The sequence below is a fragment of the Lissotriton vulgaris genome, chromosome 7, assembly GCF_964263255.1.
Source record: "Lissotriton vulgaris chromosome 7, aLisVul1.2, whole genome shotgun sequence".
Classification (NCBI taxonomy): Eukaryota; Metazoa; Chordata; class Amphibia; order Caudata; family Salamandridae; genus Lissotriton; species Lissotriton vulgaris.
Genome location: NC_141695.1, coordinates 1,196,020,570 through 1,196,036,332, shown reverse-complemented (window position 1 = coordinate 1,196,036,332; position 15,763 = coordinate 1,196,020,570).

Genomic DNA, 15,763 nt, shown 5'->3' with positions numbered 1-15,763 from the left:
ACTGCTCCCATTCTTATACCAATCTAGGGGGCTGGATTACCTGCTAGGTCCCGTCCTATGGGTGGGACCCAGAAAGGGGTTGGATACACCCCTTTCCCTTTGATCCAGGCCGTGCTGGGACAGGGGCTGGTGTGCCCCAGAACCGGTTTGGCCGGATTATGCAAGGGACAGCCTTGTGCTCCCCAGGCAGTGTCTGGTTTCTTTCAAACCTCCCTGCTACAATCCACTATCTCCTGTCTGGGGTGGTGTAACACCTCCCTGCGACAGGAAAGCCTTTGTCCATGCCTCCTCTGCTGATTTTCGGTCGGCAGCAGGAGGTCAGACTTGTGTCTGTGGCAGAAGCATCTATTTTGTGGATCCGAGGCTCTTTTAAAATCAACCGCGGTTTAGCAAAGTAACATGTCGTCTCCCTCTAGAGGGGTGGAATGCTACCCCCTTCACCAGGACTGGTGAGGGGGTAGTATTCCAAATCGTATGACACCTTACACGAAATGTTTTGATAAAGCCAAACCAAAGTTGCTATATAACCGCGAGGATTATAAGGCACTTAATAGTATATGGTATGGCATTATTCCGGAACAGTTTAGGGAATTGGTCCCGACAGCTGCAGACAGGCTCAGCTCATGCTAGAGCACCATCTCACATAAACCAAGCACTCTGCCTCCAGGATTGTTAAGGCCTGCCATAGGAGTGGCTCATAGGTTTATATGAGTCCAGATAGGTTTAGATATAGGCATACTATATCTAAGCAAGGGGTGATTACACCACCTTGCCCCAGCTGAGTGATCAGCCAGTTGTGTCAATTTTGGATAGCCAGCCAGGGGTGGCAAAAGATATGCTGCAGCCCCTGGTAGGCCTTGGATGCACCTATGCCCTGGGCACCTATAGTGCTCGGTACAGGGGCTGATAAGGTGACCCAGGCCAATTTAGTTATGCACCTAGGGTACATGGAATCCATTTTACAGAGAGAGCAGATAGCCTGGGGCCCTGATTAGCAGGGAACCAGGCCAACTAAGTCGAAAACCAGCTAAACACAAGGAAAAAAATCTGGGGTAACCATAGTCAGGTAGCCACCTTCCTACACAACCCCCCCCCCCCCATACGAAAGGAGATAAGGCTATCCTTGTCCAGGTAAGCCTATATTGCATGAGTGGCCATATAAGGAAGTACCTGCCCTAGCATGGGTACCCCCTGTCTCATGGTCCACTAAGCAGTCCCTCACCCTTGGGGTATTAGAGGGTCTCCACCATAGGGAATCACTACCTTGGGTGTGTTTATGCAAGGAAAAAGGCTGGTTTTGATTTGGAGTATTGAAGTGAGGCTCCACTAATTTAGGGCTCAGCTTCCTCCAATTATCTTCCACCATGTGTGCCTTTCTTTCTTCAACTGAGTTGCACTATGCTCTCAGGGTCAACCTCTGGCTACCTAAAGCTGGAGGCTGGGTCCCTTGTTTTGGCTTACTGGAGGGACAGTTCAGGTTTGGGCCCTTTTGGTCCCAGGTTTGGCTGTGCCCAACAGAATCCATCTGTGGGAGGTCCCTTACTACTTTTAAGGGGGCTCCCTCAGGAGTTTTTAAAGTTTTCACCTTACTAGGGCTACTAGTTTTGGTGCCCCTAATCTGTTGATGGGGGTGCTTTTTTTGACAGGGGGCCCTCTGGGTCTCACTGTCCTTCTTGTCCTCTGCAGCCCTGGGCTGACTAAGGCAAGGTAGAGAGGGGCAGGTTACCGGCTCCAGACTGGGTCCCACCTGAGAAGGGTCCACTGCCATCAGAGGCTCTGTCAGGCCAGGCCTAACAACCTCTGGGGCAGTTCCTTCATCAGGGGTAAGATCAGTTCCCTGAGGAGGCTGATCCTGTCCTAATGTCTGGTGAGGGGAAGATTTCTCCTCCTCCTCCATGCTCTCAGTTTGAGTTGAGTGATCCATCATTTCAGGCTTTACAACACACATATCTGTTTGAGTTTGGGCTGTGGCCATCACAGCCCCACCAACCTTTTCAGGAGGAGACTCAGTTTGGGTTTCTGCTGTTATCATAACAGCTTTGCTATTATGTTTAGGAAGAGATTCTGCTAAAGATGGGGCTGAGTCTTGCACAGCCCTACCAACCTTTTCAAGAAGGACATCTTGGGTTGGGGCTGTAGCCATTACAGCCCCACTAACCTTTCCACTGGCATTTACCATTCTAGAATGGGTTTCCTGTTCAACCTCAGCCCAGGCTGAGATTTCCAAATCATTACCTTGTAGACAGTCTACAGGCAAGTTTGGTGACACTGCCACTCTCTTTGGGCCAGTGACACCTCCCCAGCTGAAACTTACTACTGCCATGGGATGATTGGTTTGTATTCCATCAATGTTTGTTACCTGGTATGTGGCACCTGGTAAAAGTTGCTTAGCGGGGACTATACATTCAGCCACCATGGTGATGCTAGCCCCTGTGTCTCTAAAGGCTTCAACTTTCAAACCATTGATGATGGGTTCTTGTCTATATTTGCTCAAGGTATTTGGGCAATCTGAGAAGTTGGCAAACCCCATGCCAGTCTCATAAACAAGCTCATTTGGATAAGCCAGGGTCCACCTGTGCTCCAAAAGTAAACCCACCCAGATTCCTGGGTGTGCTCCCACTTCCTATGGGATTACTGCTGACAGTAACAGGAGGTGTTGGAGCTGGCTTTGGAGGTATATTCTCTTTATTGCCATTCTTTGGAGAACAGCTGTCTGATTTCCAATGGCCAGTCTGTTTACAGACATGACAGTATGGCTTTTTCTGGGTAGATGTAGTGTCTTGGGACCCACCCCATCCTTGGAGTTTTGGGGCCCTGGGGAAGTCTTTTCTTTACTTTTATCCCCACCCTTATCTTGAGGCTTGGTAGACTCCTTCTTCTAGTTATTGTCCTGATTCTTAGGCCTAATCCTGGTTCTGACCCATTTATCTGCCCTCTTTCCCAATTCTTGGGGAGAGGTCAAATCTGAGTCCACCAGGTGCTGGTGTAAGAGCTGGTTCTGACAACCACTTAGGATCTGCTCCCTCATAATCAAATTATACAATCCTGTGAAGTCATATACTTTGCTGCCATGTAGCCAACCCTCCAGAGCCTTAGTAGCACAATCTACAAAATCAGTTAAGTCCTGTGTCTGTGTCTTCTGGGTGTCTCTGAACTTCAACCTGTACTGTTCAGTGGTTAAGCCAAACCCATCTATTAGAGCACTCTTCAGGACTTTGTAGTTTTTAGCATCCTCATGTCTGACAGTGAGGAGCTTATCTCTCCCTTTATCTGAAAAGGAGTACCATAGGATTGCTTCCCACTGTTCCTCAGGAACCTGCTGTACCATGCAGGCTCTCTCAAGAGCAGTTATCCACTTGTGGATGTCATCCCCTTCTGTGTAGGGGGGCACAATCTTTGTCAGGTTTCTAGTATTATAGGACCTGTCTTTCTCTCTAGGAGTTATGTTGCTGCCACCAGTGGCATCTAAGCCACACATCTTCTGTTCCCTTGCTAAAGCAAGTTTAGCTTGGGCCAAGGCTACCTCTTCCCTCTCTATCTGGAGTTAGACAGCCCTCATTCTGGCCCTCTGCTCTTTTCTCTGGGGGGAAGTCATTCCCCTTTGAGATTCCCTTGAGACACTAGAAATATGAGAGTCCCCTGATTTGAATTTGAATGGGGATTTGTAAAGCGCGTAGCTACCCTAAGGCGTCCCAGCGCTGACTTGACCTAAAGTTCCAGAGGGAGGAGTAGAAGAAGTGACAGGTGTAGGAAGGTACCTCCTGACTATGGTTGCCCCCAACTTTTTTTGCCCTGTGTTTTAGCTGGTTTTTGACATAGTCGACCTGGGGCCCTGCCAATCAGGACCCCAGGCCTACTGCTCTCTCTCTAAAATGGATTCCATGTACCCTAGGTACATTTCCAATTGGTACTGGGCCACCTTATCAGACCCTGTAACTCAGGGCATAGGTGTACCCAGGGCCTACCAGGGGCTGAAGCATGTATTATGCCACCCCTGGCTGGCCTCCTAAATTTGACACAACTGGCTGCATGACAGCTGGGGCAAAGTCGTGTAATCACCCTTTGCTGTAGATATAGTATACCTATATCTAACCCTAAAATGGACACATAGATTCCTATAAGTCACTCCTATGGCAGGCCTTAACAATCCTGAAGGCAGAGTGCTTGGAATCATGTGAGATGGTGCTCTGGCATGAGCTGAGCCCGTTTGCAGCTTGCGGAACCAAGTCCTAATAGCTGTTCCATGATATCGCGTACCATATACTCTTAAGTGCATTATAATCCTCGCGGTTAAATGCTATCTTTGGTATTGCTTTATCAAAACATGTCGAGTAAGGTGTCATACGAATTGGAATACTAACCCCTCGCCAATTCTGGCGACGGGGTTAGAATTTGAATTTAAAAATATTTATATAGCGCTCTTATACCACGCGGTTTCTTGGCGCTTTAGGACTGCAAGGGGTGACAGGAGCAGAGAGGGATCAGACCTTGTAGGCTTGGGAAAAGAGCAGAGTCTTGAGACCCTTCCGAAACTCGATATAGGAGGATGTCATCCGGAGTTCCGTCGGAAGGGAGTTCCAGAACGCAGGAGCGAGAACTGCAAATTTTGGTTCCTCCGGCCTTTTTCTTACGGAAACGGGGGGTAGTTAGCAGGGCCTGGTTGGTGGATCGAAGCTCTCTACCAGGTATATAAGGTTTGATGGCGGAGCAAATAAACTCCTGGGCGGTGCCCATTTTGGCCTGGAAGGTGGTACAGCCAAGTTTAAACAAGGCTCGCTCTTTTACCGGCAGCCAGTGCAGTGCCTGCATTAAGGGGGTAACCCGATGGAATTTTGGCAGACCGTGGATCAGGCGAGCTGCCTGATTCTGCACTAGCTGCAAACGGTGAATGGCGTAGGCTGGAGCGCCATTCTAAATGATGTTACCGTAATCAAGGCGCGAGAGCACCATGGCCATCACTATGATTTTTAACGCAGGCAGAGAGAAAAAGCGAGAAATCTTCCTGATAATTCTCAGAGAAAAAAATCAAGAAGAGACAACCGAGGTGATCTGAGAGTGAACAGAAAGTGAAGAATGGAGAAGAATACCAAGGGTTTTGACCTTGGGAACTGGGAGCGGGGGGACACCAAGTGAGGAGGGCCAATGGGAAGGGGACCAGGGACTGCAACCACCTCCAGTCAAGACTAACTCAGTCTTGTCTGGATTGAGTTTGAGGTGGTTGCAGTTCATCCAGTCCTGGATGAACAACATGACGAACTGGACATTCTGGGAGGAGGAAGAGGAGTGGGAAAGGTTGAAAATTAGCTGGAGGTCATCGGCGTAATTAAACACCGTGACCTCGAGCTGCTGTAACATAAAAATGAGGGGGTAGATGTACAAATTAAAAAGAAGAGGGGAAAGTGAGGAGCCTTGGGGGACTCCGCATACAACCTTGCGAGGGGTGGCGGTGAAACCAGCTAGGTGAACCGCCTGAGCCCTGTCGCTCAGGAAGGACTCAAGCCAGGCGAGGGCCAGGCCCTCGATGCCCGCCGCCTTGACACGGGTGAGAAGGATGGAATGGTCCACCGTGTCAAAAGCGGCGGACAGATCTAAAAGGATGAGGGCCTGCGGACGATTGGTGTCAATGCCCTCGCGTAGGCTGTCCATCACTGAGGTCACCACCCTCTCAGTGGAGTGGAGCGGGCGAAAGCCGGCCTGCCTGGAAGAGAGGCAGTGGTTGGTTTCCACATAGGTGCTCAGGGTACTGGTCACATGGGTTTCTAGAACCTTGGCCAGGTAAGGCAAGAGGGAGATGGGACGGTAATTGGAAGGGGAAGAGGGGTCAGCACCGGGTTTTTTTAAAATGGGAATGATAGCCGCGAATTTGTGGGCAGTAGGGACCGCTCCGTTGCTGAGCGAGTCGTTCAAAAGTGTGAGGGGAGGTGTGGGGCAGTTTAGAAAGATTTCTCTTAGGATGTGAGCGGGGGCAAAGTCAAGGGGGGAGCCTGATTTTACCTTTTGAAGCAGGGGGAAGAGCGTGACCTTGGTTAAGGGAGGAATGGAGGGGAGTTTGGACGTGACAACGGGCGGGGAAGGGTTGGTAAATGTGGGGGAAGGGAGAGGAATATTGGCTTTAATCTTTGCGACCTTGTCAATGAAAAAATCGTTGAGTGAGTCGCAAAGCGGTTGGGAGGGGGGGATTGAAGCCGCAGCTCTGTTGGACGAAGCAAGTTCGTGTACTGTAGCGAAGATCTCCTTAGTTTGAGATTCCGCTGCCAGTATCCTGTTGGAATAGAATAGGGTCTTGGCATCAAGGATACCTTGCTTGTATGCCTTGAGCGCGGAGAGATAGATAGTTTTTTTTGAGGCGCAATATTCTGTTCTCCATGCACGCTCTGCTCTACGAGCGGCCAGTTTCATTACCTTGAGGTCAGGAGTAAACCAGCGGTTAGCAGCATGGGCTCGCTTAACCGTGATCCGCCTCAAGGGGGCGAAGTCTTCGCCAGCCCGGGTCAACCACCCATCGATAGTGGCCAACTGATCCGAGGCGGCGAGGCCAGAAAGATCAGGGCAGGAGTTGGCTAGGGATGAGTGGAAAGATGGCATATCTGCCTTACCCCATTTCCTAACCCAGGTGTTCTTGGGAAGGGGAGGTTTAACCACTGGGGCTAAGGCAAGGGAAAAAGAAATTAAAAAGTGGTCCGACCAAGAGCAAGGGGAAATGATAGGAGGGGAGGTGGGGATATTCAGGGTCCAGACCTGATCGAGTGAATGGCCGTGCACGTGGGTGGAACTGTGAACATGGGGGGTAAAGTTGAGGCTGGTCATGAGGTCGGTGAACTCTTTGGATTGGGAACTTTCGGCAGGGTCGTTAGGCCAAAAGTTGAGGTCGCCCAGGACCAACACTGATGAGTTATTAACAACCAGGGTTGCGAGGATGTCTTGGAGGCCAGAAACAAAAGTGGGGGTGAGGTGAGGGGGGCGGTAGATTAGAACAGCAGTTAGGGGAGTCGCGTGGGAAGTAGCGCGAATTATCAGACAGTCGACTTCGGGAGTGGGGGGACAGGGAAGAGTCTGAAAGTGGAAGTCAGTATGAGCTATTAGGGCCACACCACCGCCTCTTCTGCCCTCCGGTCGATCTGCTCGGACGATGAAATATGAGGGAGGGAGTGCGGCTAAGACGTTGGGTAGGGAGTCGGCCTTGAGCCAGGTCTCTGTTAAAAACAGATCTGGATTGTGGGTGTCAAGGTAGTCATATAGCTCATACTGATGACTGACAGCTGATCTGGTGTTGAGAAGCGCTGCAGTGGTGTTAAAAATCGGCTTGTGAAGGGCAGAAGGTAGGGAAAGAGCAGGGGAAGTGGCACGGCGCAAGAAAGTGGAGCTTGATATGGCAGCGGGAGCAATAGATGGAGGGGAGGAGAGAAGGTTTAAGTTTTGCAGCAGGCAGGATAAATGTGGGCGGATGGTACCTGGAGTCCAGTGGGACAGGAGATCGAGGGAAGAGTATGTCAACAGGTGGGCATAAGGAGGTGCCCCTTGCCCCGGCCTGCCGCGGACGGGCGCAGACGGGCTGGACTCTGGAGCGACTCCGGCGAGCCGACGGCGCGCCCGCTGCGCTCGTCCGCTGCGCTGACACATGGGGGACGTTTAAATAGAGGAGCAGCGTGGGGGGAGTGGCGTGGGTGGGGTTGGGCGAACCAGCCCGATCCAAGATGGCGGCCACTACCGCTAGGCGCCTAGAATATTGTCAGCTGCCAGCCAGCCCCGCTGAGCCCCTAGAAGACAAGGTATGAAGTTAGAGGTACCTGTTGATTTTCAGGTGCAGGTTTTTTTTTTTTTTTTTTTTTTTTTTTTTTTGGTAGACCTTTATTGCACATTTTGTATAAACACAGCGGAGTGCCTACAACCCCCTGGCAGGGCCGGCCGCAATCAGTGCATCATACAGTCACATTGGATCTCAGTAATACACATCTTTGGTACAAATGCAGTCCCAGACTGAGCTCCTGTAGGCACCATATATGTTCCAATTGCAGTGGTCAGAGCATACGATGATGTCGGCCGTATAGCCCTCATGTGATCTCGGTCTCATTTTCTGATTTTGTAGAACAAAGTCAACCGACTAACAAGTCCAACACCCCCCCACCCCTCCCACTCCTGGTCTTAGTGAGCCTTACTATTGGACATACACAACGCTCAAGGTTTAGCTGCTGCAGGAAACGGCCCAGGGTGCGAGGCCATCGTAGGCAACGTATCGCCATTCTTACAGCATATACTCGGATCGCAGCTGGGCAGCAGAAGGCAGGCTGGCCTGGCCAATCTATCACAGCAAATGTTCAGCACACATGAAGCACAACAGCACGAGCACATCGCACAACGCAGCCTCCTTCACCGCTTTCGAACAACAGTCAATCCGATACAAGATCATGTTCCGGTATTTCAGCAATCGTATTCCTTTCGCTATCTGAATCTTCTAGAGACAAGACATACAGCGTAAATGGAGCCCATATGTCTCGCGGGCGAGACCTCTCCGGCAGACCCTCATAATAACAGTGCAGTTGGTCTCTGCAGTACGCCATATCCTTCAGCCATAGTTGCACGTCTGGTGCCCTCCTTCCCCCCCATCCCATAGCGACTCTCCTCTTGGCTAATTGGAGCGCCAGTACCACTAGTCGTCGTGATTGTGCTACCACCCCAGAGGCTATACCCAACAGGCAGAGCCGCACACCAAGTTGAACCTCAACTGAAGTCATAACCGTCAGACACTCTGTTACCGCCCTCCAAAAGTCATACACTCGCGGGCAACCCCAGGCAAGATGTATAAAATCAGCATCATCCGCACCGCATCTCACGCAACACGCAGTAGTGCGAAGCCCATACCTCACTAGTTGAACCGGTGTGTAGTACCACTGATGCAAAAATTTATAATGTAAGAGCCGGAAATTTCCATTTATCACATATCCTCCCGTCATGTTGCAACACTCATGCCATTCGTCATCAGTAAGAGGGTCAGGAAGACTCCTATCCCACCGTGCTCTTGCCAGGTCCGCCCCCCCTCCCTCATCCTTCTGCGCAGCCTTGTACAGTTTAGAGACCAATTTAGCCCTGTCCTTAGCTGTGTAAAGTAACTGCAATGCACCGAGTGTTGGGGGCTCCTCCGGGTATGTGGGATACAAATCCTTTATCGCAGCCCGCAGCCGGGCATAAATAAAAGTAGGCATGCACGTGTTAGTCGATCCAGCCGTCATGGTCTGCAAAGAGAGAAACGACGCCCCGGGAAAAAGGTCCCCCATGGATTGCAATCCGGCTTCCCTCAGGACTTGCAACCCTCCGATCTCACCAGTTACAGAAATATCAGAGTGGTAGAGTAGCGGCATAGCCGGCGCATATAACGGCAGGCGGGCCGCTCTTTGACCGAGGTGTTCCCAAGCTGTCGCTGTAATCCGCACTGTGTCTATCTCTCCCTTCTCAAAAACCGAGTGTTCATTAACTACCATGGTCCTGAGCGGATACGGCAGAACCGCACTCGCCTCTAGTGCCACGTGTGGGGTGTATGGTGGAGCATTCAACCAATAACTCGCAAAATGCGCCTGTGCGCAGAGATAGTACAGCCTCATGTCCGGCAGGGCGAACCCTCCGAGTGCATACGGTTTGGTCAGCACCTCCCAGGTCACTCTTGGTTTCTTGCCAGCCCATGTGAGAGTTATCAGGAGCGATCTGATCCTTGCAAAGAAATGCGACTTCAACGGGATAGGGATATTAATGAAAAGGTAGAGAAATTTTGGCAACACCACCATTTTAATTAAGGATATTCGGTCCGCTAGAGTCAACGGGAGTCGAGTCCAGCGCGCTACTTGATCTTCTAGTTTAGATACAGCAACACCATAGTTGGCCCGGATAACCTCCTGGCAGTCCCTGTGCACCCAGACCCCCAGATACCGAACTGACTCTGTTGCCCACTCCAGGGGGAACTCCAGCTGGGTCTGGCTGGTCGCCTCCGTGAGCGGCAGGATCACAGATTTGTCCCAATTTATAGTGAGACCAGAGTGTCGACCAAACTTAATGAATTCGCGTAGGATGTTCTCCAGGTGGAGAGCCGGATCCCTAACGTACAGGACCATGTCATCCGCGTACATTGACACCGCCAGAGCACGAAGTGGGAATTTCAATGCAGCTTCAGCATATCGTTGACGCAAAATACAGGCTAGGGGTTCCATCATGATGGCAAACAGTAACGGAGACAGAGGGCACCCCTGTCTCGTCCCCCTCTGTATCGGGAACGAGGAAGATACGTGGCCGTTAACCCTGACTCTTGCCGTGGGTGCAGTATATAAGAGGGCGATGAGTGACGTGAAAAAGAACGGTACCCCCATCCGGTGCAGGACAGCCATCATGTATTTCCATGCCACCGAATCGAAGGCCTTAGCCGCGTCCAGCATGACCGCAGCTGCAGGCAGTTCAGGTTTAAGCAGGTGCAGTACGGCAAAGAGTGTCCTTAAATTATGTGTAGTGGATCTGAGTGGGACGAAACCTGATTGGTCCGGTAAGACCATGACAGGCAGCAGTAACCGTAACCGTGTGGCCAGGACTTTTGCAATTATCTTCACATCAGTGTTCATAAGTGAAAGGGGCCGATATGAGTCACACTTATCAGGCGGTTTCCCCGGTTTAGGTAGTGCCACCAGCAGTGCCTCCCTCATGGTTGCCGGCAATTGTCCGCAGTCAAACGCTTCTTCCAACACCTGTGCCAGCTGCGGGATCAGTAAATCTGCATATGTTTTATAGAACTCGGAGGGTAAGCCATCCGTACCAGCCGCCTTACCACTAGGGAGGGCCGCTATTGCATCCCTGAATTCGGCCTCAGTTACGTGATGCATAAGGAATTCCTGCTGCCCCCTAGATAGCCATACTAAGGCTACATCTTCCAAATATCGATTCACTTCTTCCTCATCTGCTGTATCCCTATGCGCGTAGAGTTGCTCATAATGTTTGGAGAAGCAGGTCAGTATACCCTCTGTGCTAGTAACCACATTCCCCTGATCCATAATTTCTTGCACTGTGCAGTGTCGTGCCCATGGCTCCCTGATCCGATCCGCCAGGCCCTTGCCTGGTCTGCCCCCTTCGCCATAATACCTAGCTGTGGCCTTCTTGGAGAGGAATTTTACCTCCTGCTCTGCCAGATCGTTATATTCGTCCACTTTCGTTCGAATGTCAGCGAGAACCGTGCCATTCGCTCCCTCCTCTAGTTGCCGCTCCAGAATCAGCAATTCTCTTTCTAACCTGGTCATGGAGCCCCTAATGGACGTGAGCACCCCTGACCTCAGCCCAATGCACGCACCCCTCACCGTCACCTTGAAGGCCTCCCAGACCGTACCCATTTTATCTACAGATCCCACGTTGTTAGTAAAAAACTCCTCAATTATCTGCCTCAGTTTCTCAGACAACACCTGATCCGCCAGCACCCCAGAGGAAAGTCGCCAGGTGAAAGGAGCTGGGACATGAGATGGGAGCTGTAGCACCAGTGCGACGGGCGCATGATCAGAGATAGTACGAGGTAAATGGTCAACACTCACCACCCAACCACTGACATCTCGTGTCATTAGCCAGTAGTCCAATCGCGACCATGTATCATGTGCTGAGGTGTAGCAGGTGCCCTCCCGCTTAGTCGGGTTACGCAGTCTCCATACATCCAGCAGTCGCAACCCATCCATGCCCTCGCACACCGCATCCACTGCCTTCTTACGCGCAGGAGTTCTGTCTTGTTTCCTATCTAGGTCTGGATCCAGAGTGACGTTCCAATCCCCCCCACATATGATAGCCGAGGGTGCAAGTGAATATAGCTTGTTCCAGAGAGTTACATAAAATTCAGGGTCATCCACATTTGGTCCATAAACATTGAGCAGAGTTATCAGTGTGCCACATAATTTACCCTGCACTATGATGTATCTACCATTCAGGTCAATGTCTTCATGCATAATTTCAAAGGGAACATTTCTCTTGATCAGGATCATCACCCCTCTAGCATAGGAAGAGTATTTCGTAGCCAGTCTCACCCCCGCCCATTGTTTGCCCACCTGTTCGGCTGCCTTACCCTGAAGGTGCGTTTCCTGAAGGAGTGCCACCTGTACGCCATGTCTATTCAAAAAGGCAAGCATTTGTCTAGTCTTTTGCGGCCTATTGAGTCCCCGCACATTCCAAGTAATGCATTTAATCTTACCCCCCCTCTCCATAACACCAATCCCGCAATCCACCCTTAATGCAATAGGCTTTCCCCGGCTTCCATCTCAGAGGCCCATCCACAGCCACCAACAGCACAGAAAGGACATAAGACCCCCCACCCCGAAGACCGAACCAGTACCAGAAGTTCCAAGCACAGTCTAACAGCAACATAGGTCTCACTTCCCTGACCAGGTAAAAGAACAGTCCCCCAACATCCCCCAGAAACTCAACCCCCATCCCTCCACCCACTTCAGCGTGCCCAAAATGCCAAAGCAATCCCATTGTCCCCCCTGCCCCAAACCCCAACAATATCAACAACTGCGTGTGGGGATCTCCCTTCCTGGGGGGCGTAGTGGCACTCCACTCACGCCAGGTATTGACGAGAGCGTAGACCTAACATTTAGAACTACATCCCCATGCCTGCAATCCTATTTCGTGAATAAAAAAGTAACAGATAATCGAGTAAACTCCAGCACATAGTTAGATTTGCTCCAGCCCGGGCCCTCAGCAAACAGATCAGAGCTCATAGGCAAATGGGCACCGCATGCGCTCCGCAGCACGTGCACACAACGCACAACACCAGTGGCCCTCAGCCCGGCCTAGTAATGCTCACACCGGTGAAATGATCTATAAAGGGTCAGTGCCGCACAATCCACAGAGTCCACATCAGTTAGCATGCCCCGCCGCCCACAATGTACACAGTCGCTGAACAGGGCAAAGCAGACCCCACTGGACCCCGAGTCCCAGCAGCGACAGCGGCCCAAGCAACAGTGGAGGCGGCATATCGCAGTGACTCGCAGCAAGTTCCCCTCCACAGACAACTGCACATCGTCAGCTCAGGCGGCTTCTTCCTGCCCGCCATCGTCGTCTTCCCGACGGTCCCTCGGCCCCTTAGCTCTCCTTTTCAGTTGTTTGGCGTAGTCCATGGCCGCCTTTGGGGAGGAAAATATCTTATTGTCCGCAGGGGGCCCGATCCGCAGGCGTGCCGGATAAAGCATGGCATATGCTACGTCCTCAGTTCGCAGCATCTGCTTCACCGCAGCAAATTCTTTCCGAGCCGTCTGCACCGCCATGGTGAAGTCGGGGTAGAACTCGAGTTTGTTGCCCTGGTATTCGATAGCCCCTTTTTCCCTCGCAAGCCGAAGAATGGTATCTCGGTCCCTGTAGTTCAGTATCCTGGCTACTATCGGGCGTGGTGGTGCTCCAGGCGGAGGCCGTTTGGCTAGAGAGCGATGGGCCCGCTCCACTATAAAGAGTTTGGACAGTTGATCAGCCCCGAATATATCAATAATCATACGTTCCATGAAGTCTTCCATACGACCCACATTTGTGGATTCCGGCAGGCCCGTGACCCTTACATTGTTCCTTCTGGACCTCCCTTCCAACTCCTCGTTCTTGGCCTGAATGACTGCCAACACCCTCTCCATGCTGAACACCTTAGCAGAGACTGTGGCCAGACCATCTTCCGTGGCAGACACTCTCTGTTCCACCTCCCCCATGCGTTCGTTTTGGCGGTCGAATTGTGTCGCCATTTGATCGAGGCGGTGGTTGACAGACTCCATGGTGCCTTCAATTGATTGTAAAGTCTTTTGCATGGCCACCAGGGTGGATTCCAAGTTTGGGGCGCCTCCTACAGCCCCCCCCTGATCAGGGTCAGCAGGCGCCTGGGAATATGTGTGCGCAGTCTTTTTGTTTGCCTCAAATGTTATTTTTGGCTGAGTCCTGTCTGTCCTGCCCATGGTGGCGGTTAATTCAGCCCAGGAAGAGATGCCAAGCAGAGACGCAGCTATTTCAGGCTATGCTCATAGGTCGGGTCCAGAACACTGCCCAGTGCTACTTCCAGCCGCTTTCCATGTACCCCAGCCTGGCGCTGGCAGGCCAATTGCCCTCCGAGAGAGGAAGCAGAAGTGCACCTCGTCACAATTTCAGGCTCTCCGCAGCTTCATGCGCTACCACCAGCACAGTGTCCAATGGAGTGTAGCTCAGCCCCACTACCGCGTGTACAGTCCGTACAGTCTTCGTTGTACAAGGCTCCCCTCTAAGGCCAATGTCTTCCGATCTGGTTGTTAGCCCCTGGAATTGGCGGATGCAGCTCAGGTCGTCAGCCCCTCAGCGCAGCTCAGGGCCCCAGCGGTTCCGCTGTACACGGGACGCTCTACCGCTACAGCCCAGGGCGATAAGAACACCCCCCAGGGTCACAGCTCCGCCATCTCCGCGCACCGTAGCTCCTCCGCCCTTCCCCCGCCAGCCCTAGCTCGCGCGGCGCGGCCTAACCATGCCCGGCGCCACCTCCGCAGCCCCGGGCTTGCGTAGTGCCCCGCCCCACTCACCAACGCCGGCAGGCAGGTCCAGGCCGCTCCGCTGCTACTCCGGTGTCTCTCCGCTGTCGTGCTCCGCCTCCGCCTCTCCTCCGCAGTCCGCCGACTCCACGCCTCCGGGACAGCTCACGCAGGAGGCAACGGTGTACTCAGGTCGGCCGGCAGCGGGGCGTCTCCTCCACGAGGTCACCAGACCGCACTAGCGCGAACGCGGTGCAGAGCGTTCCGACCCCCAGGGGCTCACCGAGTCACCGCAGACGCCGGAAAAAAGCGTCGCATCTGACCCCCGCTGGCAGTGGGGTTCTCTCGGCGTCTTTTCAGGGTGCAGGCATGAGAAATGACAGGATAAATTGGCAAATGTTATTAGGTCTCGACAGAGCCTCACGCAAGTGCGGCCATCTTGTCCGGCGCCCTCTAGCGCCCCCTCTTTTCAGGTGCAGGTTAGATAAAAATAAACGCAATTTAAAAATTACTGCGTGTCGCCGCTTTTGGTCGGCGTGACAGCGCGCTAAGAACACAATACTCAATCGCAGCCCTCAGCTCCTGCCAGCAAGCCCACTGCCACCGGGCTGCTCGCAATCACTTGGGAGACTGAGAATCACTCCTAAATAGAGGAGCAGCGTGGGGGGAGTGGCGTGGGTGGGGTTGGGCGAACCAGCCCGATCCAAGATGGCGGCCACTACCGCTAGGCGCCTAGAATGTTGTCAGCTGCCAGCCAGCCCCGCTGAGCCCCTAGAAGACAAGGTATGAAGTTAGAGGTACCTGTTGATTTTCAGGTGCAGGTTAGATAAAAATAAACGCAATTGAAAAATTACTGCGTGTCGCCGCTTTTGGTCGGCGTGACAGCGCGCTAAGAACACAATACTCAATCGCAGCCCCCAGCTCCTGCCAGCAAGCCCACTGCCACCGGGCTGCTCGCAATCCGAAGATTAGCATTCCACCCTTCTAGAGGGACACGACATGTATGTAACTGTGAACCCCGGTTAAAGTTAAACGAAGCCTCAGCTCCACAAAATGGATGCTGCCACCACAGACACGAGTCTGACCCCCTGCAGCTGGGAGTCCTTCCAGCGAGGGGAGCCTGGACAAAGGGTTTCCTGTCAGGGGCGGTGCTAGCACCGTCCCAGACATGGTTTTGTGTATCCTGGGTAGGCAGGGCTTTACAGGAAGGTGACTGCTGAGTGGCACCCCGGTGCTCACTACGCATAGGCCAGTCTGAACCAGTTCCAGGGGCACCCCAGCCCCTG